The sequence below is a fragment of the Prionailurus bengalensis genome, chromosome D2, assembly GCF_016509475.1.
Source record: "Prionailurus bengalensis isolate Pbe53 chromosome D2, Fcat_Pben_1.1_paternal_pri, whole genome shotgun sequence".
In the NCBI taxonomy this organism is placed as follows: Eukaryota; Metazoa; Chordata; class Mammalia; order Carnivora; family Felidae; genus Prionailurus; species Prionailurus bengalensis.
The window spans coordinates 81,368,313-81,390,171 of record NC_057351.1 but is presented as its reverse complement, the minus strand read 5'-3'; the positions used below and the strand labels follow the sequence as shown (position 1 = coordinate 81,390,171).

Below are 21,859 nucleotides of genomic sequence, written 5' to 3'. Positions count from 1 at the left end.
CCGCACGATTCAAAAAGGAGTTTCTGTCTTCTAGAATTACTGGGTCCTACTCGTCACGTATCAGTGAAGTGCTGACTTTTTGCTGCAGTGACAGAGTAGATAAGAGAGCCTCCCTGGAACTAGTTCTGCCAGAGACACGTGTCGCAAAACTCTGACTCTGTGTCTCCACGTGAGCAGGTCAGATCGCTTACTGTCTCCGTGCTTTGATTTGAGGGTCCCAAGCAAATAGGATAGCATGGGCTGTTCGTGGGGACCTGCACCCTGCCTCTTCATGTCTCCTGTGTGTTTACCCCTCACCGTTAAATGGGGTGAAAGCTTTTGTAAAGGGGCGTCTGGGTGGCTCAGTTGGTTGAGCGTCTTCACTCAGGTCATGATCTCACAGTTGGTGAGTTCGAGCCCCACATCGGGCTCTTTGCAGTCAGTGCAGAGCCTGCTTCGGATCCTCTGTCTCCCTCTCTCTCTGCCCCTCTTCCATTCGCGCGCTCTCTCTCTCTCTCTCTCAAAAGTAATTAAACATTGAAAGAAATAGACTTAAGAAAGGTAAAGCTTTGGTTAGCAGTAGATAATGTGCTTTTAGCCTTCCTTGTGACTTGGTGACCTTAAAGCAGAGGTTCGGGCACGCGTCTTGGATGAGCAGGTTGCCGGGCAGAAAACTGTGCTGCCTTTGCTATGTTTCTCTTAGCGAAGTAAATATGTTACCTGTCTTTTTTTTTTTTCCATGTAAGAATGCCATGAGACATTTTAAGTTTTGTAAATTGCTCTTCGTAGGTGGTTTCCAACTATCTCAATGGACGAAACTAGGCATTCCCTGAAAGAGCAAAAGAGAGTAAGGCTTCTGGTGGTGATCGTGTCCTCAGTGGGGTTTTAGGATTGCTGCTGGCTTTGGGTGGCTTCTCCTTTTGTCAGAATTTTGGGAGACGCGGGGAACAGTGTGAGTGGCGCCCATCCCAGACCTTCAGATGGTGGTAGGACTCCAGATAGGAGAACGGAAATCCACTTAATAAAAACCTTAATTTATTTGTTTTTACTCTAAAAGGGATACATGTCCACGGTAGAAAATTGAAAATTGTAGGAGAAAAAAAAGAACAAAGAGCCAAAAATAAAATACTTCTACTACCAAACACAATCCTGATTAATATTTCAGGGGTTGTTCAAATACATTTTTTTCCTTATAAATAAGGCTTTAGGGTTTTTTTGTTTTTTGTCTTCTTGGTGGCTATCGTAGTCTGTGTACTTCTTCCTTTAGCTTTATGATGGGCATTTCCGTATAGACATGCAGTCCTTAGTGCCCATCTGGTTCTCTGAGTCCGTAAGTGGCTCACTAGCCTCATTCGTGGTTCTTTTCGAAAATGATTCACTGGCTATTAAGGCGGATAGTATGATACGCAGTGACTGTGGCACAGTGGCTAGTTTGTATGAAAGATCATTTTGAAGGGAGCCTTCATTTGTTCACTTCCAATTCTGGGCCCTTCACAAAATAATCTCAAGATTAGAAAAGTTGAAAACAAAACGATTGCTTCTTGATTGATATCTCTCTTCCCACCCTCCCTGTCAACTGGCATTTTAGAAAGTACATGGAGAGTGTTGGGTATGTTTCCACGACATTCTACAGCTTTATTTTAATTATACCACTTATCAATACTACAATCGTAGAGATTCTGTTCTCCTAAAAATAACATTTTTATAATTAGAGCATGCCAGTATCACTATTTGAAAGTTGCATTTCCCTGAAATACTTCCGAGTAATATTTTTTTTTTTGAGAAAAATTACATGTCTGTTCCATGTCGACTTCATTTTTGAGATAATACCAAAAATCTACCATTTTTTAGGCAGAGCGAAACGCTTGCATCTTTCTAGCCCTTGATGCTGTTAGACACAAAATATAATCCATTGTCCAGGATAAAGTAGAATTTTTCATTCACATAGCCTTTGGCCCAATAGATCCAATTAGAGAGTTTATCCACATGAAGCTATAAGAACTCAAAGGTAAATGTTCACGCAAGATAAATGTGAATATTTAACCAGCACAGTAGAGAGCCTGGCTAACCAGAAGGTAACCTGTCAGTACCCTGTATCATGCCTGCAGGCTGGGAATCAGCCTTGCGTGCAGGGATGTTCACTGCAGAATATTTTACCTAAATTGATAGGAGAAGATTGATGCCATAAATTAGGACCCAGCCATGAAATAGAGAACTGTGCAGCAATTAAAGGTGATGATGGGGATCTTTCTTACTGTAAAAAGCACTCACGATGTAATCAATGTGAACAGCATGTTAAGTAATTTTTTACATGGTATTATTCAGTTTTGATTTAAAAATTATACACATGCACAGGTAGCTCTGAGCAGTAAGATTATGGAAGAAATTTACTTTATTCATGTTTTACAACAAGAAAATATTACTGTTAAAATTAGGAAAACTTTTTATATTGAAGGAAAAACATTTGTAAAAGCTTAAAGGTTGAAAAGAAGAATATTGGAGTATTTATTAGTCATAAAAAGGAAATGCTGTGTTTTAGAAAGGCCTCCAGCAACTCTCAAATGGTTACAAAGCTCTGTTCATCGAATCCTGGGTCTTTAAGTATTCAGAAATCTATTTTAATTAAAAACCGACTTGGAAATCATAACTAAAATAAAGGTAGCCTCAGTGTCTCAACTCATAAGAGCCATATAACCCAAAGCTAATACTAAAAGAGGGTCACCTAATTAACCCTCCTCAAAAACTCAGCACGTATACCAATTCTACATGAACCAGGGCAGAATTTGTATTCAATAGTTGTTTCAGGGAGTCTCTTTTATTTGCCTCCTAGCATCCCTAATTTGTGCAAAGATTGGATGCTGTTCACTTAAAATCTGTGTTTGTATAGCCATAATTGAATGTTTAAAGAAACTCAAAGCTTCCCTGGAGAAGCATTTTTCACAGTGATGCTGTCTGCCTACAGAGCTGCGGGGACCGCTTTATGACTTATCATAACTCTCCTGGGTCCCCGTGGGCTCTCAGGCCATCCCTCAAACAGGTGCTCTGTGCAACTGCATCTTTGATCAAAATGCTTTATTGGACAGGCTGGCCAGCTTAGACATCCGTTTTTCCAGTTTAGGATAATTAGAAGTGATGGCAGGAGATCACACTCCCCCCATCTCTCAGATCCACCGAGCGTTCTGTTTTTTAGGCCTTGGCCCATCACTGACTAGAGGCAGGTGCTGCGGGAAGGTCCACGGCCCACTGAATTTATATCTGCCGGTCTTCGCACTAGGGGAACTCCGGCATTGGCTTTTATTCCATCTGGAATAATTCCAGACCTCTCTTAAGGGGCAAATCTAATTAATATTCACTCAAACGGTAGAAGAAAGGGCATTTTAAATTTGTCAGACATGGGAGTAAATATTTGGGCAGGTGGTTATTTGATAGCATCTCTTGGAGCATCCTGATGCAGGAGAGAGAAACGTGGCCGGTGCAGAGATAGCGTCGGATAGGTTAGGGGTGGGCTGAATAGTCACCCAGAGGATACGAATCCATGGTTCATGTTGACCCAAACCATGTTGGACAGCCGGACTGAGATGCGGTCAGTGGCCCCGGGGCTGTGTCCGAGGCCTCATCCTGGCCCGCAATTTCCTGAGCCATCTCTGTGAAGACATCAGAGGTGCACTGACCACACTTCTTAACAACGCCAGGCTGGAGGGCTAACTGCTCTGCATCACAGAATCCGGATTATAGAGATTTCAGCAGTGTGGCTCAATGGGCCAAAACCAACACGGTGAGATTTAATGAGGATAAATGTAAAGTCCTATGCTTGGGTTAGCGGAAAACAAACGTAAGTTCAGAAGGAAATTTACTCGTAGTTCTCATGAATGAGACCCACAAACTCAACATGAGCCCCTGAGGCCGTGTGGCTGCTCTAAGGTGATTGCCACCCGTGTGTATGCAGGGGTGCCGTGGCCCTAAACCAGAGTGGCTGTTGTCCTGCCGCGCGGTGACCCTGTCGGATCACTGAACCCTCCAGAACACCCCCCCTGTGCCGCTCCACGATGTCCTTAAGGCCAGGGTCTCAGCTGCCCCCTCCACCTGCGTCCCCAGGGTCTGGCTGGCAGTGGGCACCTGTTAAGCACTTACCGTGTGAGCAAAGGATGGAATGCGGACAGTCTGGACCAAGCCAGAAGTGAGTCACCAGGAGGTTAAGGGTCTGTCTTGGGTGGTGTAAGAAACGAATTATTCAAGGAGACACAGGGCTTGGAGTCAAGAAACCAGGCTTTGAAACCCAGCTCTGCTTCCAGCCACAAGCTTGCCTTCTCTGTTTTCTCATCTGCGAGAAGGAAGACGAGTCTGTGCACGCTCAGTGCTAAGAGATTCGAGCTCGTGTTGGTTTTCGAGATCAGGTTTGGATGACTCAGTGGCCCATTCCTGTGCACCCAGCGATATTTGTTACTTCGCCTAAGTATATTTTGGGTTCACCGAAACTATGATCTACTTCATACTTCTTAAATTAGTGGAGATTCGATCATGCCTAATCTTGCCTGTGAGAGTTGATGATAGCCAAATAGCCTGATTCTGACAAGAGCTGGAAAGGATTAGCGTGCTAAGCTTTTGGCTCTTAATTTCACAATCTTGACATCTTTAGGAATTAAAAATTTTTAAGTTTTGGTGCACTGAGTGCTGTTTTTTTAAAAAATGTCTACTCTTGCAGAGGAAGCCCAGCCTGCCTATTAGAACCCCCAGCTTTAATTTGCCAGGGTGGGGGGGGGGCGGGTGTCCAATTACTGACTCAAGTACCAGGGACAAAACCATATCTCAGAAAGTCTTCTGTCTACTTGCCTGGTTTTGTCTCTCAGCTGCTTCCCTTCCACCATCCACAAATCTTTATTAACTCAAATGATTGATAATGAGTTAATAATAAATCAATGAAATCGTTTCTTTGTTCACTTAGTCGTTCACAAATGTTTATTTAGTACCAGACACTTGGGGTTGGCACTGGAGATAGAGTGAACAAGGTCAAGGCCTTGTCCTCTTGGAGGCCAGTCAAGGAGCCCAACGCTACACAGGTCATCACAAAACAGTAATGGAAGACAGCGAGTAGGGCTGAGAGACGAGGAAGACAGTGTGGGCCCCAGCATGGCCTAGGGAAGGAAGGCATGTGAGGAAGCACATTTTGAACTACACATGAATCGGACGAAGCCAGGCAAAGGAGGGCAGAGGGTAGAGGGTTCCCAGAGAAGGAGGGGCTGGCATAAACGTCGTGGGGCAGGGGCGAAGGAGCTTTGAAGCGTTTCAGAAACTAAGAGTCGGTGTGCTACTGGGCAAGAGGGAGACGGTGAGAGAAGTGGACGTCAGCCCGTGCGGGACCTCGTGCTCCGTGTTAAGGACCTCAGTGTTTTCTCGTAGGGACAGTGGTGCCTCGTGGAATCAAGGCCTGTAAGTAGGGCAATGACGTGATAAAATTCAGTTTTTAAAATAGCATTCTGGCTACATGTGAAGATGAGGTTGGGGAAGCTGAAGAGTGGGGTTGGACGGGAGGCTGTTTATCGCCGGTGCACAGGAAGGAGCAGGTAATGGCTCCAAGCAACGGAGAGTCCGCAGAAAGGAGTAGATGAGAGACGTTCAGCGGCGAGAGTGGGCAGAAAGTGATGAGCAGTTGGCTGCCCGGGGGAACGGAAAGGGCGACTCTTCTACAGGAAATGCTAGAACATTGATGATCTGTGATCAGAATAGAGAACCCTAGGAAAGAACCCAAAACTTGCCCTTTGGGCAATGGCCGGGGACACCAAGACGTGGATCGTGGTGGGCACGGTCCTTAAAGTCTTGCAGAAGCATGGACTTTTGCGCCTAACAGAATCCCCTCGGGAGGTGACCTGTGGAAGGTTATCATGTGGAATGGGGCATGACATTTCTTTGGGATCTGTGGATGTTTGTGGCTGGCCTAAGTATAGCAATGTCCGGGGGCTGTGAGCTGAAGTGCACCAGCCTGCGGTGGATGGGACATCGTGAGGCCTTGGCCACGACCCTGAGAGTGTCTGAGTGGCTGTCACAACCCAAGGCACTGTCAGTGTTTCCTGTGATATCTGGGTGGGAGCACAGTGGGGCGAGCCTGTAGCTTCGAGGCCTGCTCCGGGACCTATTCCACATCCTTCCTATAGTCTGTCTCCATCTAGCGGGTGCTCCCTCTGCCAGGAGCGCCTACAGACAACCTTACCCTCCTTCAACTCTGTCTGGGGCATTTTCGTGGGACCACCAGCACGAGGATCACCTGGGGAGCTTGTTCCCAAGGCAGATGCCGGGCCCCGTGGCTCTCTATTGAACGAGAATCGCCAGTTATAGGGCCTGGGGATTGTATTTGGGATACATTCCACAAGGAGTTCTCTTCATAACTGGCCACAGGAAGCTATTGACATTAATTTAAATAAAACTCAAACTTCAGTTAGTTGGTAACACCAGCCACAGTTCACATGCTCATTGCCACTTAGAGCTGTGTGAACATTTCCGTTATGGCTGAAAGTTGTGCTGGAGGTGCTGGGGTGGGCAGGGAAATGCCAGCCCACTAGATCCTCCTAGTTTGGGGTCCCTGTCTTAGCTGATGCATTGCCCATGAGAATGGTCTTTCCTACAGGGAGTGACCACCCCTCTCCAGGCTACCTGATTCCTGCGGTACAGCATGTTCCATCCCCTGCTTTGCAGCTTCGGGCTGTACCCGATGGGTCGCCTCTGCATTTGGATGAGTTGGAGAAAGGACAGTGGAAAATCCTCTGCCCATGACTGTAGACCCCTGCAGTTGATGGACTTCAGGGGTCTTCTAACTAGACCCAACCCCTTCTGAATTAAGTTAAAGTCTCTTAACATTTAAGAGTTCTTTCTAATTGGGCTAAATTTTGTTTGCTGGGTAAGAGCTGCATCCCCTTGAACTTCCTTCCTCATCTCAGTCTTTGAAGTTATAGAGACATTGGAAAAGGTCAGCCCACCGTTTTTAGAATTTTTGGCTCCCCAGCCTGACTTAACCTTTAACAGGCCTGAGCTGGTTAAGTTCAACCTTTCCAAAGCGGTGCCCCTCTACAATTCCAGTTTGAGAGTATGGCGTCCTTGAATGGACTTCTTTAAAGTTTGAAGGGTTTGACAAGGTCATTTGAGATGGAAGTGGATTTCCAAGTCTAATTACATCACTTCCAGTCCTTTGCTTCTTGTGCCTCAGGTTTATGATTTTCTGACGAGAATCTTGCACATCTTCAGGGCTCCTTTCCAGAACACCACATCCCAAATGGATAGTTGCCTTGGCTATGTCCAGGTGGTCTCTGGTGCCTAGGGGGTGACCCAGGGTTGTTGTTGTGGTTGTCATCTGACCGCCCCTCCCCTGCAGTGTGGCCGGTGTGGTGACACGTGGATGCTGTGCAGGCTGGTGTATTCATGGCTGGTCCCTTGCCTTTTCTAGTTGACACATCCTCAATAGGAAGGCCACAGTGCTTCTGTTTACGTGACATAATGACTCTTCATTGATCGGGTAAGACAAAAAGACTAACTCTCCAGAAAGCTCGGAACCTTTTTTGGCAGTTGGATTGTTTGAATCAGTGTATAAACACACCCCCCACATTGCATTTGTGCAGCTTTTTTAATGGTCAGTCTTTTTTCCTGGTCCTTCTTTTTAATTTTTACCTTTGAAGTCTTGCAATCCTTGTGAATGAAACCAGGTTGCTTGCCCAGTAGAATTTTTCATATGCTAGCTTGCTGACTTCATCCCCATGGTGTCATCTAGCCTGTTCCTCTGGCCCCTGGGTTTTGTGTTAACCAGGAGTTACACAAAGCCTTGAGCACACTCAGGTTCTGTGTTTGGTTTTGTTTGGTTTGGTAGGACTACATCATGGGTGGTTCCGTGTCCTTCTCTGGCATCACATCAGGAATTTTGTGATGTTGGATTGAACGTTGGGTTCAGGGCTCATCCTGAGGCTTCTGTCATAAAGCTCAATTTGAGCCTTTACCCTCCAGGGTCAGTGGCCATCACCAACAACTTCTTAGATCAGTTTTTTCTTTAGGTGATGTTCTAATTCTATCATTCCTTCTTCATTTGTTACCTGGAATTCTTCTACAGAGAAGAACTTTCCCTTATCAACTGTTGGTTACCCTGAAGTTGAGGGAAAGGCTTGGCCTTTGCCTCTTGGTGGCGACTGTATTCCTCAAGTATAGCACCTCACACTTGGGGCTTCACTCCATGGTCACCTGCATTCATGCCAGGATCCCTGGGGATGCAGAGGTATATCAGAACGTGTCCCTAAAGCAGCTGATGGGATACAGGCTGTAAGCCTGACTCTGAAACCCCTCTGTGGAGACCTTAATGTTCTTTTCTTTTAAAGCGAACATGTCCCTACATCCTCCATGGCAGTAGATACTTGGGGGTCAGAATAGGAGAGCAGGAACTGGTCTGAGCCTTGCTGGCATGAAAACGAGGGCTCTGAACTGGAGTCCAGACCTCACCTGTCCCTCAAGGGCGGTTTCCATGCCAACGACAATGGCAAATTAAGGCAACTGTGTCACCGGCAAGCAGACTGAGTCAGACAAAAAGGAAGTGGCAGTGAATTCTTCAAAGACCCACAGCCCCAAAAAGACACGCCAGCCACACTTGTGCAAGTACAGCTGACAGAAATAGAGGAAGGGCTTTTATCTAAATATGTTATGAAACAGGCACTTCTTTCCCATCAGTGTACTGGTGGATTGTGTTGTGGGTTGAATTGGGCTAAACATAAGTGGAGAACAGAATTAATTTATGTATTTCCTTCCTTCCTTCCTTCCTTCCTTCCTTCCTTCCTTCCTTCCTTCCTTTTTCTTTCTTTCTTTCTTTCTTTCTTTCTTTCTTTCTTTCTTTCTTTCTTTCTTTCTTTCTTTCTTTCAGATTTTCTTCCTTACGAAAAACATGTGGGCAGGTAGAAGATGATATAAGAGCAACCCTCGCAGCGGGAGACTTATTCTGGGAGACAATTTATTTACGCATCATATTAATTTCATGACATTTCTAAGGCTACCCCTTCAGTCTCCACTGGCCCGAGGGTTTTGTTGGTCAGTTTCTTGGTTTTCTTTAAAAATCTGACATTCTCCAATGGAGATTCCCTCTGTGCTATGTTAGTGACCAAGCAGTGCCCAGGTGACAAATCTCAATACCACAGAAATTCCCTCAGGAGTTGTGGGATATGGTCTTCATGCATGGTTTTCACAAGGTAATGAATTAGTAACATTTTTAGTAAAGTCCTGATGGTATTGTACATTCATATTGACCAAATATATAGAATATTACGAAGTTGGTTAAATGAAAAAATAGATATTAAACATCTTATGTATATATGAAAAAAATGATTTTGGAAACTTACTAATAGCATTATCCCTGTACTTTAAGAAATACATTTGAAATACACTTAAATTTTCAGGGGAGAGTGGATAATGGGCATTGAGGAGGGCACCTGTTGGGATGAGCACTGGGTGTTGCATGGAAACCAAACTGACAATAAATTTCATAGTAAAAAATGAAATACACTGAAATTTTGGATCGAATTTATTACCATACCAAATAGGGCCATGCTGATGGCTTGATTACATTACTTCTTATGCTCTGATTACTTCTTCAATCAGAAGTCCGTATTTTTACAGTGGACCATAAATTACCTGCATAGACATTCCACAAACCTCTTTTTGCTTGCAAAGTTACTTATTCAGAACTGATGCTTTCTCCAAAGTAACCTTTGCATGTAAAATTTAAATGCAATCACCGATGTAGATGGCCATATATTATTAATTAGCTAATTAATCAGTTTATGCTCTGTTGTATCCCAGAAAAGATTCAAGTTTGCTAAAAAAAAAAAAAAAAGCTGACAAATTAATCAATTGATTTCCTCTAGATATGTAGGATATCCCCACCACCAACCAACTAATGCTTCTGCGTTTCACTCTGTTTCCAGAGCAGCAATTCTAATCCATATCGATAGAAGTCACGAGGATGAGCGTTTAGGGTAGTAGGATGTATGTCTATCATTGTTCTCCTTTTCTCCCTGCACACCCCCCGCCAAGAGCAAAGAGGTGTAGTATGGTATAGGGGCGAAGCATTGAATCAAGAAGGAAACATGAAATGTCTGGATCTCTAAGCTTCGTGACTTTCAGCAAATGAATTGACCGCACTAGTCCTGATTTCTCTTATCTGTAATCTGAAACGAGCGAAGGGGATACACACTTCCAGTTGTGTAGTGTCAAACTTCTAGTTGTAAACTAAGTAATTCACGGGAATGTAAAGTACAGCATAGGGAATAGAGTTGATAGTATTGTAACATATGGTGAACATTTCATAATGTATATGATTGTTGAATCGCTGTGCTCTACGCTTGAATTTATATGTCAACTGTACTTCAATTTAAAAATTTAAAATCTTATATCCCAAAATTAAAAATAATAATAATAATAATAATAATAATAATAATAATAATGGCTTATCAGCTTGGGAACTGGGTTGGGTAGTTGCCAAGGGGCACATTTCCCCTCTAAGATCCATGGCCTCCGTAATTTCCTAAATTAGAATGCATTCTTACTTGTCCCAGAGGGATTCTTGAACTGGCCATACTGGGAGAAATTGTACTCATGATACTAGATGAGGAATCATGTACGGCATGTTATATTTAAGCATCAAGACCAATTAGATAATTCCTGTGAGAGCCAAGCTTTCGTATTTAGCTGTATTTTAGTGAACCAGGAAACCCTGAGTGAGTAGCTCCTTCCGTGGGGCTCTGAGCTCTGCTCCCTGGAGAACTAAGCATTCTGTTCTGTTGGGAGATTTAAATAGGTAAGGTTAATGTATCTGAGGGAGATAAGTGTGCTCAGGGGAAGCCGATGGCCAACCCAAGAGAACAAGCATGGAACACCACACTGGGATGAAGACACGGCAGGAAGCATCAACCTTGGGCCTGAGGTATAGACCATGTTTGTTAGAAGTGGGAGAACCTTTGTCACACAATGACGCATGATCATCACCTTAACCCCTTCATGTCTTTGAAAATAGTTTTTAAAACAAACGTGGTGACAGAAGAAAGGCACCGAGGTACCTCTAGATGCAGTTATGTTCTGTTTCTTAAACCAAAGGATGGGGGCGTGAGTGTTCCTTTTTCACAACCTTTCGTATATGCACTATAGGTTACAAAAATAAAGCACCGTTTTTTTGCGGCAGAACCTAACACCATTTCCTTTTGTCCACAAAGAGCGATTGTACTAGTCCTTTTGAACCTCATTGTTTGTTTTCTTCTTCCCTCTGACCTCCTTGGATAGAAATTCTGATTGATTAGCAGAGGACAGTGTCATTGGAATGACATTGGAAAGTGAGTACCTTTTGTTGCCAATGACTGGAGCTGGATAAATATTTCAGTGAATCAATATCGTATTTTAAAATAATCATTGGCATGGTATTCCTAGCAGTGGAAATAGTGAAAGCCAAAACAAATATTGTATAAACAGTGGGATTTCCCAGAATGTATTTGTAATTCAATTTCTATACGGACATGAACATATGGAAATATGTCTCCTAATGTATTATGTAGTTATAATATTTTGTAAGTATCAGTCATCATAGTACACAATAGTTGACTTCGTTAGGTTGAACTAGTAACCAATATACTATGTTTAGAAAAACCTATTAGTTCAGACTATTAGTTCAGTGACTTATCAAAAAATATTCTATAGCAGTGCAAGCTTGATTGATGCCCTGAAAATAATCTGTAGGTCTTGATTTAAACACAGAAATTAGGGCTCCTTAGAAGGTCACAGTTGAATGTCAATTCCTTCAAGCGTTTCCATGAGGAGTATTTAAAAATACCAGTCCTTTTTATTGGACAAAAGAACTTTTGATCCGCGATGTGTCTTGCCATTTTTGTTTTTCACATTTTGATATGAAACCCTTTAAAAACTTTACTTATTTATTTTGAGAAAGAGAGAGGGTGTGCACATGAGCAAGGGAGGGGCACAGAGAGGGAGAGGGAGAATCGGAAGCAGGTTCCGCACTGTCAGCGCGGAGCCAGATATGGGGCTTGAACTCACCGACCATGAGATCATGACCTGAGCCAAAATCAAGAGTCGGACGTTCCACCGACTGAGCCACCCGGGCGCCCTGACATCAAGGGACTTGATTTCCACATCAAACATTCTGCTGTCTTGCTCACGTCTGTTCATTTGTTCATCCATTCAACAAACTGTGTTTCAGACACTGTGCCAGGGAGCGAGATGCAAAGATAGGTCGTACGGGTTTCCTATTCTTGACAGTGCTCACCCCCACCTCCATTTTATAGATTAGCAAGGGATCGGCTCGTCTGAATTGATTTAAGACAAATAGTCCCTAAGGGGTATTGGTAAATTAAGATCTCCAATTAACGTAATGGGAAAAATTAGGTAAGTGATACACTTTTCTTCCTCTTTCCATCTCTGCCCTGCCTTCTTCTCCAAGGAATTGAGGTTCTTTGTTTGTTTGTTTGTTTTGCCTTTTTCTAAGTATAATCCAATTGGTTTACACTCACCAGTACATTTGTGTATACATGTGTATATGCATGTGTGTCTATATCTGCATAAACATATAACTAAATTCCCATTACGTGTCATGTAATTATATATTTCCCAGGGCAGCCTATGGGTGGTCTGTTGCTGCCGTGGTGCCATGACAGAGGCAAATATTGTCCCTGTCGTGCTGCAACAGCAAACTCAACCTGTCTTAAGACTGACGGCCTCTGCTTTTGAATGGCACTGCTTCCCACGGGCAGTGTGGCCGTCATCACTAACCCTCTGTCAGCTTCCCGTGTTGCGTCACATCCTCCCACGGCCTGATAAGTTACCCGAACAATTAACTGGCCTTTGGGAAAGGGTAGGGTTGTATCAAACTCTACATGTTTCGGAATGGGTGATCTGCTTGCCTTTTAAGATTTTTTTTTTTTTTGCTTCCAATTTTTCTTTTTACCCCTTTCCCCAGTAGTCCAATTTTTCTAAATGAGAAGCAGATGAAAAGCGGGCCCGTTAGTTCTTCCAATCTCCTGTCTTCAGATGAAGTTTTCCTGGTTCCCATATAGAATTTTTAAGTGTTTGGGGCTCTCCCAGCAGTTCTCCCTTTGGACTCTGCTGTAAATACTGACCACTTTTGATTTATGAGAATCCCAGGCAGGAACAGAGATCAACTTTTCAAATGCAAATTTGCATCCAGGTTTGCCTGTGAGTGCAGGCGGTTGAGTAGTCAGCTCGGAGCGCTGGCTCCCGGGAATCTGGCCTGCATTCCCAGGACAGATCTGGAGAGGGGTGTGGAGACAACATGCATACCTCCGAACTGCTGGTGCCGTTGTAGACGGTGGGACCCAGGTGTCACCTGGTCACCTAGGGTGGCAGCTGGCCCCAAAGTCAGGGCCTTGACCTCAGGGAGGTCATCCAGTAATTGCATATCCAGAAATTATTCTTGACGGAACCCAGGAGGCCTGAATCACAATGGCCAAACTCACCTGTGGTGGACATCGCATCCAGAACTTTATTCTCAACAGCTGTGGACAGCCATGTCCACAATCAGACCAGAAGGAAGGGCAAGGGTGACCTGTTCAGAGAGGCCTAGGAGGGACAGTCACTGACTGGTCCAGGAGCCATGAGGTGAGAAGATCAGATTTGAGGTTCCACAGTACTTATGCTTTGTGAGATGCTAGTCAAACGCTGACTTTTTCCACACCTCAGTTTCCTCGCCTACAAAATGGGGATAATACCTTCTTAAGTTGAGTAGATTGGATTTTTCCCAGTGCTGGGCCTGCGACAATGCTCAGTGTATTAGTTTTACTCAATTCGGGGCGGAAGAAGGCCAACAAACCATTCCCGCCCCACCGTGATGCTTCCTGCCGTGTCTTCATCCCAGTGTGGTATTCCATGCTTGTTCTCTTGGGTTGGCCATCGGCTTCCCCTGAGCACACTTATCTCCCTCAGATACGTTAACCTTACCTATTTAAATCTCCATACAGAACAGAATGCTTAGTTCTCCAGGGAGCAGAGCTCAGAGCCCCACGGAAGGAGCTACTCACTCAGGGTTTCCTGGTTCACTAAAATACAGCTAAATATGAAAGCTTGGCTCTCACAGGAATTATCTAATTGGTCTCGATGCTTAAATATAAAAAAATTATTTTTATAAAATGAAATAATTATTTTAAAAAAATAATGAAAAGAAATACATCTGTTCTAGGGACCAGAACCTTGGTGGCCTCCACATCCAGTGTTCTTCTCTTCTCGGCCATGTTGGATAAACCCCCTTACTCCTTGTTTGTTTCACTGGACATCCCATTTCTGCATTCCGGGTAGAGAAGCCCTTTTTTTTTTCTTTTAAAAGTTTATTTATTTTCGAGAGAGACAGAGATAGAGTGCGAGCAGGGGAGGGGCAGAGGGAGAGGGAGACACAGAATCCGAAGCAGGCTCCAGGCTCCGAGCTGTTTGCACAGAGCCCGATGCGGGGCTCGAACTCCCGAACAGTGAGATCATGACCTGAGCCAGGGTTGGATGCTTAACTGACTGAGGCACCCAGGCGCCCCTAGAGAAGCCCTTTCTATTCACAGGCTCCTCCTCGGGCCACAGTGGTCATGCCCACCAGACTTCTGCTGGCCTTTGATTTTAGCCAAGCTTCTGAGGTCTCCACCCTCACCTTCCAGTTCAGACCCAGGAGACAGCTCGTTGTTTAGGGGGGGATGCAGCAGACACCAAACTGTCTACATTTGCCATAGAGTTTGCTAGTTTGACCTGCAGAGTGAATGTCTATTTCCTTTATACCTGTGTTCTTAAGGGGACCCTTCCCTGTGGCATGTCCCCACTTGCTGCCATTGCTAATGGGCCAGCTCTATATCCTTCGCTTTTATTTTTTTATTATTATTTTTTGATGTTTTTAATGCTTATTTGTTTTTGAGAGAGGGAGCGAGAGAAAGAGATACAGAGCACAAGCAAGGGGTGGGGGGATAGAGAGAGGGGGAGACACAGAATCCGAAGCAGGCTCCAGGCTCCGAGCTGTCAGCGCCAAAGCCTGATGTAGGGCCCGAACGCACCAACCACGAGATCACGACCTAAGCCGAAGTTGGATGCTTCACCAACTGAGCCACCCGGGTGCCCCACCCTCACTTTTATTTTTTAAAAAATATTTAAGTTAGGGAGCGCCTGGGTGGCGCAGTCGGTTAAGCGTCCGACTTCAGCCAGGTCATGATCTCGCGGTCCATGAGTTCGAGCCCCGTGTCAGGCTCCGGGCTGATGGCTCGGAGCCTGGAGCCTGTTTCCGATTCTGTGTCTCCCTCTCTCTCTGCCCCTCCCCTGTTCATTCTCTGTCTCTCTCTGTCCCAAAAATAAATAAAAAACGTTGAAAAAAAATTAAAAAAAATATTTAAGTTAGGTGTTTGGCCCATCAAGCCATACTATGAGGGTTTCCAAACCTTTTCTACAAGTAGACGTCAGCCAGCTGGGTTACTTGTACCGGCTCACTTCTCAGAGGGCGACTTTATTTCCGCAGGAGCCGGGGAAGAGGCGCCAACCTCTTACCTCTGTGTAGAAGGTACCCAGGGAGCACTCAGGGCCACTGCAGTGGACAAGAGAAGAAATCAGGATGTCAGTCGCTTGTAAAAGTCAAGTATTAGAATAGCGTTTTCCCACAGCACAATATTTAGCTATTTCCGAGCAGATCATGTGCCTGAGAACTTTTAAGTGAACAGCACCAAAAAAAAAAAAAATGTATATATATATATGCGACTTAGTGCTATTGTGGTGAAGGAAAGCACAGGCTACCTCTCTCAGTAAACAAACTTTACAAAACTCTCGAAAACAGGGATTTTGCAGCCACTAATGGACCTCAGCTCATTTTAACGACTTACTGTTCGACTCTGCAGAGCTTGGTTTGTCCGCTTAGATCCTCTGCGAGCTTTGGTAAAAAGTATTTTTCTTCCGTGTCACATATGCTCAGATATCCAAGAAGGTTATTTATTTTACTAGATAAATTGGAAGCCTCGGGCTGGGATGTGATCATCCTGATGAAGCCCAGGCTGTGCAGCGTGAATTGAGGAATTAACCTCTCAAAGCCTTGGCTTGATGTCTGTAAAATGGGGGTCCTCAAGATTATCCTGTTGTTTTAGGAATTAAATGAATAATCCGCGAAAGGAGTCAGTGTAGAGCCTGGGGCGCAAGGAGTGTCCCTTAAACACCAGCTGGTGCTGCTGGTATTGATTCGGTATCTCTGACCTCCCACCACGTAGCGAGCATTGTACAAACACTGGGGGCCAGTGGGGGACAGAGGAGATGCAGTCCTGGCCCCGGAAAGCCTGCAGCCTAGTGGGGTCGTGAGATGTCAAAGAGGGGAGGTTACCAACAGTGAATTAGGCGGTGATGAGCGTTGGGCGCGCCTAAGAGAGCGCAAACAAGGGGAAGGAGGGAGTGGGTGTCCGCCAGGAGAGGCGACAGGCCCGAATCACGGCCACCTGTGAGAGGAGCCAGGTGCAGAGGAGGGAAGGGTTCGGGGGGCACCAGGTGGCTTACAGGGCCAGGAGGAGGCTGGGAGGCTGACCTGGCACCAGCTGAGGACACACAGAGAGCACACCCACCAAGCCTCGGACGGGTCCCAGCTCTGTCGCGCACGCCATGCAGAGCCACGGGAGGCTGGAAGTGGGGTGCCGACGGAATGAAATGTGTGCTTTAAAAATGACTCCCTGTGGGGCGCCCGGGTGGCTCAGTCGGTTGAGCGTCCGACTTCAGCTCAGGTCATGATCTCGCGGTCTGTGAGTTCGAGCCCTGCGTCGGGCTCTGTGCTGATGGCTCAGAGCCTGGAGCCTGCTTTGGATTCTGTGTCTCCCCGTCTCTGCCCACCACCACCCCCCACCCCCGCCCCGCTCTCACTGTCTCTCTCTCTCCCTCAAAAATAAGTAAACGTAAAAAAAATGAAAAGAAGTACATTAAAAAATGAATTTGATAATACATCTTTTTAAAAAAAATTTTAGGTTTATTTGGAGACAGAAACAGTGTAAGTGGGGGAGGGGCGGAGAGAGAAACAGAATCCTATGCAGGCTCCACACTGTCAGCCCAGAGCCCGATGCGGGGTTCGAACTCATGAAACCGTGAGATCATGACCTGAGCTGCAACCAAAAATCGGATGCTTAGCTGACTGAGCCACTGAGGCGCCCCTGTAATGCATCTTAAATATGTAACCGAACTAACAAATATCATAAGTCAACAGTTGACTACGTCCACAATGTGTGTGTATATTTACATAAGTTGTGTATAGACATATGGCCAAAGATCCTTCTGGTATCTTCTCACTGTGACAATTGAGAAGCCATTCTCTTTGGGACTGCCTTTATCTTTAGCAAATATGACAGATACCTCACTTCCTAGCTATCCCAGGCACGGCACTCCTAAGGACACTTCCCTTTGACCAGAAATCCATGACTTTTGGCTAAAAAAAATCGCCTGCTCATCCATGTCCGGCATCATTTGCTCAGCTGAGTCTTGCCTGAATCCTTGGAAGGACTGATTCCTTTTTATTCTAACCTACGCATTCACATCTTTTTATCTTTGTTCTCAGCTCCATAAAATGAGGACAGTGCTATTTCCCCGCCCATCTCCACAGTGGATGGATGAAAGTTATTTCGTTGAAGCAGTTCTAGTATTTTATATGGGATGTAAATTCTTTCGCAATAGCCATGACAGGCCGTATTTCCCCATTTTTCTTTTATTATTGTGCATAGAGTTTTATTTGAAGAGTCGATAAAAAAATTTCTTTTTATGCAGCACAGAAGTACGTTACCACTTCTGTGCACCTGAGAAACTTGGTTTCAAATCACGGATTCTCGTGTGCGTAATGAAGGTCTTCTGGGTTCCGGGTTTATTTGGGTCCGAAAGCGTTACTGCTGCTGATGTCGGTGTGGTTCTTGCTTTCTCTCAGCGGCGAAGAGGCCACCTCAATTCACAGGGCCCTTTTTTTTAAAATAATTTTTTTAATGTTTATTTCTGAGAGAGAGAGAGAGAGAGAGAGAGAGAGCAAGTGAGGGAGGCACAGAGAGAGGGAGACACAGAATCGGAAGCAGGCTCCAGGCTCCGAGCTGTCGGCACGGAGCCCCACACGGGGCTCGAACCCACAAACCATGAGATCATGACCTGAGCCGAAGTCGGACGCTCAACCGGCTGAGCCCCCCAGGTGCCCCTAAAACGGTCCGCTTTGATCCCCGAACCGCGGATGATGAGGACGTTCCGGGATTTCTTACTCAGGAGGTGGTGGTGGGAACATTGCAGCAGGCGCAAGGGACACCGTGTCTCACGTTAGTCCTTCCTGGTCTGTCTGCGGAGGCTGCCATCAGGTCGTGGGTCATTGCATTTTGCAGACACGTTGTGGGGTTAGGTGGCTGCCGTCGAGTGCAGGAGAATCCCTTCCGGCCACGCATGTGCGGGAGGTGGGCGGGCTGGGGGGAGAAGGGGCAGCATGGGAGCCTTGGGCCGGGGGTTGGACAGGGACTGGGAAGCAGTTTGGGAGCCACGGGACAGCCGGTGGACAGCGGCCGACAGCCAGCCAGTGACTCAAGGGGACACTTGCTTCCAGTTAGTCTTTTTTTTTTTTTTTTTTTTTTAATTTGGTATAATCTCTGCTTCTGTGAACCGGGCTATTCTCCGGATAAATGAAGTCGAGTCGTAGATTTGAAGCGTTTCCGAAATGGAAGTGGGTGGAAGGGAGAATGTCTCCCGGAATATAAGCTCCTGGAGGACAAGGTGCCGGCCCGGTCCCTGGCTCCCTGGCTGAATCCCCGGCACCCAGTACCACAGTGGGTGCTCATGGCTTTGGATGCTCGAGTGCACGTTCGCGGCAAGGGCCTCAAGGGTCATCTGGTCCAAGTCGTCCATTTTACAGATGGAGCCCTGAAGAGCAGAGAGGCACACGCCCAAGTTCACCGAGGTCACATGGCGGGGGGGGGGGGCGGGGGTCAAGTTGGAAATTGACACAGAGCTCCAGAGGACAAACCCAGAGTTGTTGTTTACTAATACATCGGAATTGTGATTCCACTCTAACGGGGTCGTGGGACTCAGTGCTCACTGCCTCTCCCTTCATTCATTTGGAAAATATGATTGCTCTATGCCAGACCAGTGGTGTTCTACCTTGCTTGCCCATTAGAATCACCTGGAAAGCCTTAAAAAAAAAAAAAAGAAAAGAATCCCTAGGTCAGATGCTTGATTCGGTTTACCTCTCTCTGTGTATCAGTGGGTTTTTGTTTTTCTTTAAGTATTCAGGCGACTTGATGAGGCGGCAGAGCCGATGGAGCCTGCCAGTGCCCACCCCGCCCCCCACCGTGCCCTTGACTCAGGACGCCCTTGGACAGTCCATGCTGTGCGGGTTTGGCTCCTGGTGGAGGTGGCAGAGACAATGCCACCGTGCTCAGCCCCGTCTGCCCCCAGACATCCTCTGCCTTTGTGCAGACCACTCACTGAGCTTCAGGTGGGGGCAGTTAGCTTCATCCTTCTCCAGACTGTGTCTCTCCCTTGTCCCCAGACATAGCCCTTCCGGAGCCAGGTGCTGCTGGGGACCCAGAGAAGGATAAGATGAAGCCCTGATCTTGAGGAGCTCTTACTACGCAAGGGAAGCCACGTCTGGGTATTTGTTAATACCAACAGTACCCAAACCGGTTTTCCCAGACACCTTTGCTATTTGTTTTCTTAAAGTGAATCGCATGGCCATCCACACCTTATCAAAGTTTCAAGAGCCTTTTTGGACCTTCTGGGTCCTCTGTCATAAAGGGACTGAGGTTCGAGGGCAGGTGTGTGTGATTTGAGGGTCAGGGTAGGAGTCAGGGAACTGGGACCGAATGCAGATGAGAGCATTCAAGACCCCATCCAAAGTGGTCACGTACCTGAGGTTACTTCCTGGGATACAAACGAGCAACATCTAACTTCCTTGCGAGTCAGAACCAAGTCTGTTCGAGTATCGGGCCTCTGAAACCCTTGCTGAGCCCAACGAAGGAACCACGGGGAGTGAACCACGAACCACACCCGCTGCCCTCCATGTTGCCTCTGGCCAAGCGCTCTGAGCCTGGACTCCGAGGTGGGAGCCCCACGGAGGGAAGTGTTGCCGGAGAAGCTCCCAGATGAGCTCAGAGAGGGAGCACCCGAAGCTGCCCAAGATGATCCCCACTTCTGGTGGCCAAAGAATGCCCATACGGCAGCCACCTCTCCAAACGCCATGAGGGCCGGCGGACAGGGTGAGTCTTGGCCAGATGCGTGCCCTCTGTGCCTTGTGAGAGGGGACCCAAGCCAGGGAGAAGAGGCTGCATCTAATTATGGTTTTACCCAGTGGGGACATTTTTGCGTTGACACAGTTTTCTGTCGGTGTCCGGAAACATGTGCGAGGGAAGGGCAGCTCCCTTGAGATGACTGTGCACCCAGCAGCTCAGAGGTGGCCTGGGAATGTGGCTGCAGGTGGCCTGGGGCGTGGCTGCAGCCCAGGGAAGGAATGACAGCAGTCCAGGAAGGGCCCAGGCGAGTCTGAGATGGACACTGGGCAGCGGGCCCTCGAAGGCGGACCCCCAGGCAAGGGGAGGGTAGGGGCTGAGAGCCCATCTAGGGAAGGAGCCACTGTCAAGAGTGGGGGGCTGTGGCTGGGTCACGGCTGGGGGCCCTGCAGGCCAGCCTTGGGGCTTAAAGAAAACAGAAGCAGCCAACATGGCCGGAACATGTCGTTTCCGCTGAGCACTTTCGCCTTCATTTAGTGCTTACTTCACCCCCGTGAGGCATGTGCTGGCACCGTCCCTATTGCACAGAGGTGGAAACTGAGGCACAGCAATATTGAATGACTCCTGCCAGGTCACACAGCTGATTAAGTGAGAGAGCCGGTGCCCAGACCCAGGCCAGCAGCCTGCAGGACCCTGGCCGCTCTTGTGTTCATGGCTGAGGCCTGGCCATCCCTCGGGAGTCTCCCAGGGGAAGGGACAACACTAACACGATGAACGGCGCTTCCGCAGACAGGACAGGGTGGCAGAGGGACCCAGGGAGCCGTGGGCAAGCAGCCCCCCAGCTCCCCCTGAGCAGAGCCCTGGGTCGGGCTCACCCCCGTGGGACTGGCCTCAGCTCTGGCTGTGCCCTGTGATGGCTTACCTCCAAGGGCAGGATGTGGGGGGGGCTTGTGGACCTGCTGGGGAAAGAAATGGGGGAGGCTGAGGCTTAGCCCAGCCCCCATCTAGTGCCCGATGCCCGGGAGCGCCTCCACAAGGGTGACCTGGGTGGGATGTGAAGGCCCCCATCATCCTTCCCTCAAAGGTGTTCTTTTTTTAAAAAAATCTCTTTAATGTTTATTTTTGAGAGAGAGGGTGTGCACAAGCGGGGAAGGGGCAGAGAGAGAGAGCGCGTGAGAATGAGAGAGTGGGGGAGGGACAGAGAGAGGGGGACAGAGGATCCATAGCAGGCTCTGGGCTGACTGCAGAAAACCTGATGTGGGGCTTGAACCCACGAACTGCGAGATCCTGTCTTGAGCTGAAGTCGGAGGCTTAACTGACTGAGCCACCCAGGCGCCCCTCCTCCAAAGATGTTCCAATGGAAAGTGAGTCCAAGGGCTCTCGGGGGACCCAGAGTTCTGTCTTGGGGGCGGGAGGTCCCCCGCTTATCCAGTCTACTGTGTGACAGCAAACAGGTGTCTCCTCCTAGCCTTCCAGTGGGTTCATTTGTGGACAGCATATTCGCTGGTTTCCTTAACATGAGAAGTTGTCTGGTTGTTCCTACGTGGGCTAAGCTCGCTTGTGAGCAGCCTCCCCCTGGAGAACAAGGGAATGATAAGCTAGTATAAATCATGCTGAAAGGAACGAGCCCTCATCGTGAGTCATTAGGACGGATGACACACTGGCGAGCAGATGAAAAC

General features: G+C 47.1%; 1 protein-coding gene across 3 annotated transcripts in view; it reads left to right on the top strand.

Moving 5' to 3' along the window:
• Window positions 1-21,859, top strand: part of ADAM12 (ADAM metallopeptidase domain 12) — a 350,864-nt gene that overhangs the window by 92,019 nt on the left and 236,986 nt on the right. The gene's annotated exons all lie outside the window — the stretch shown is intronic.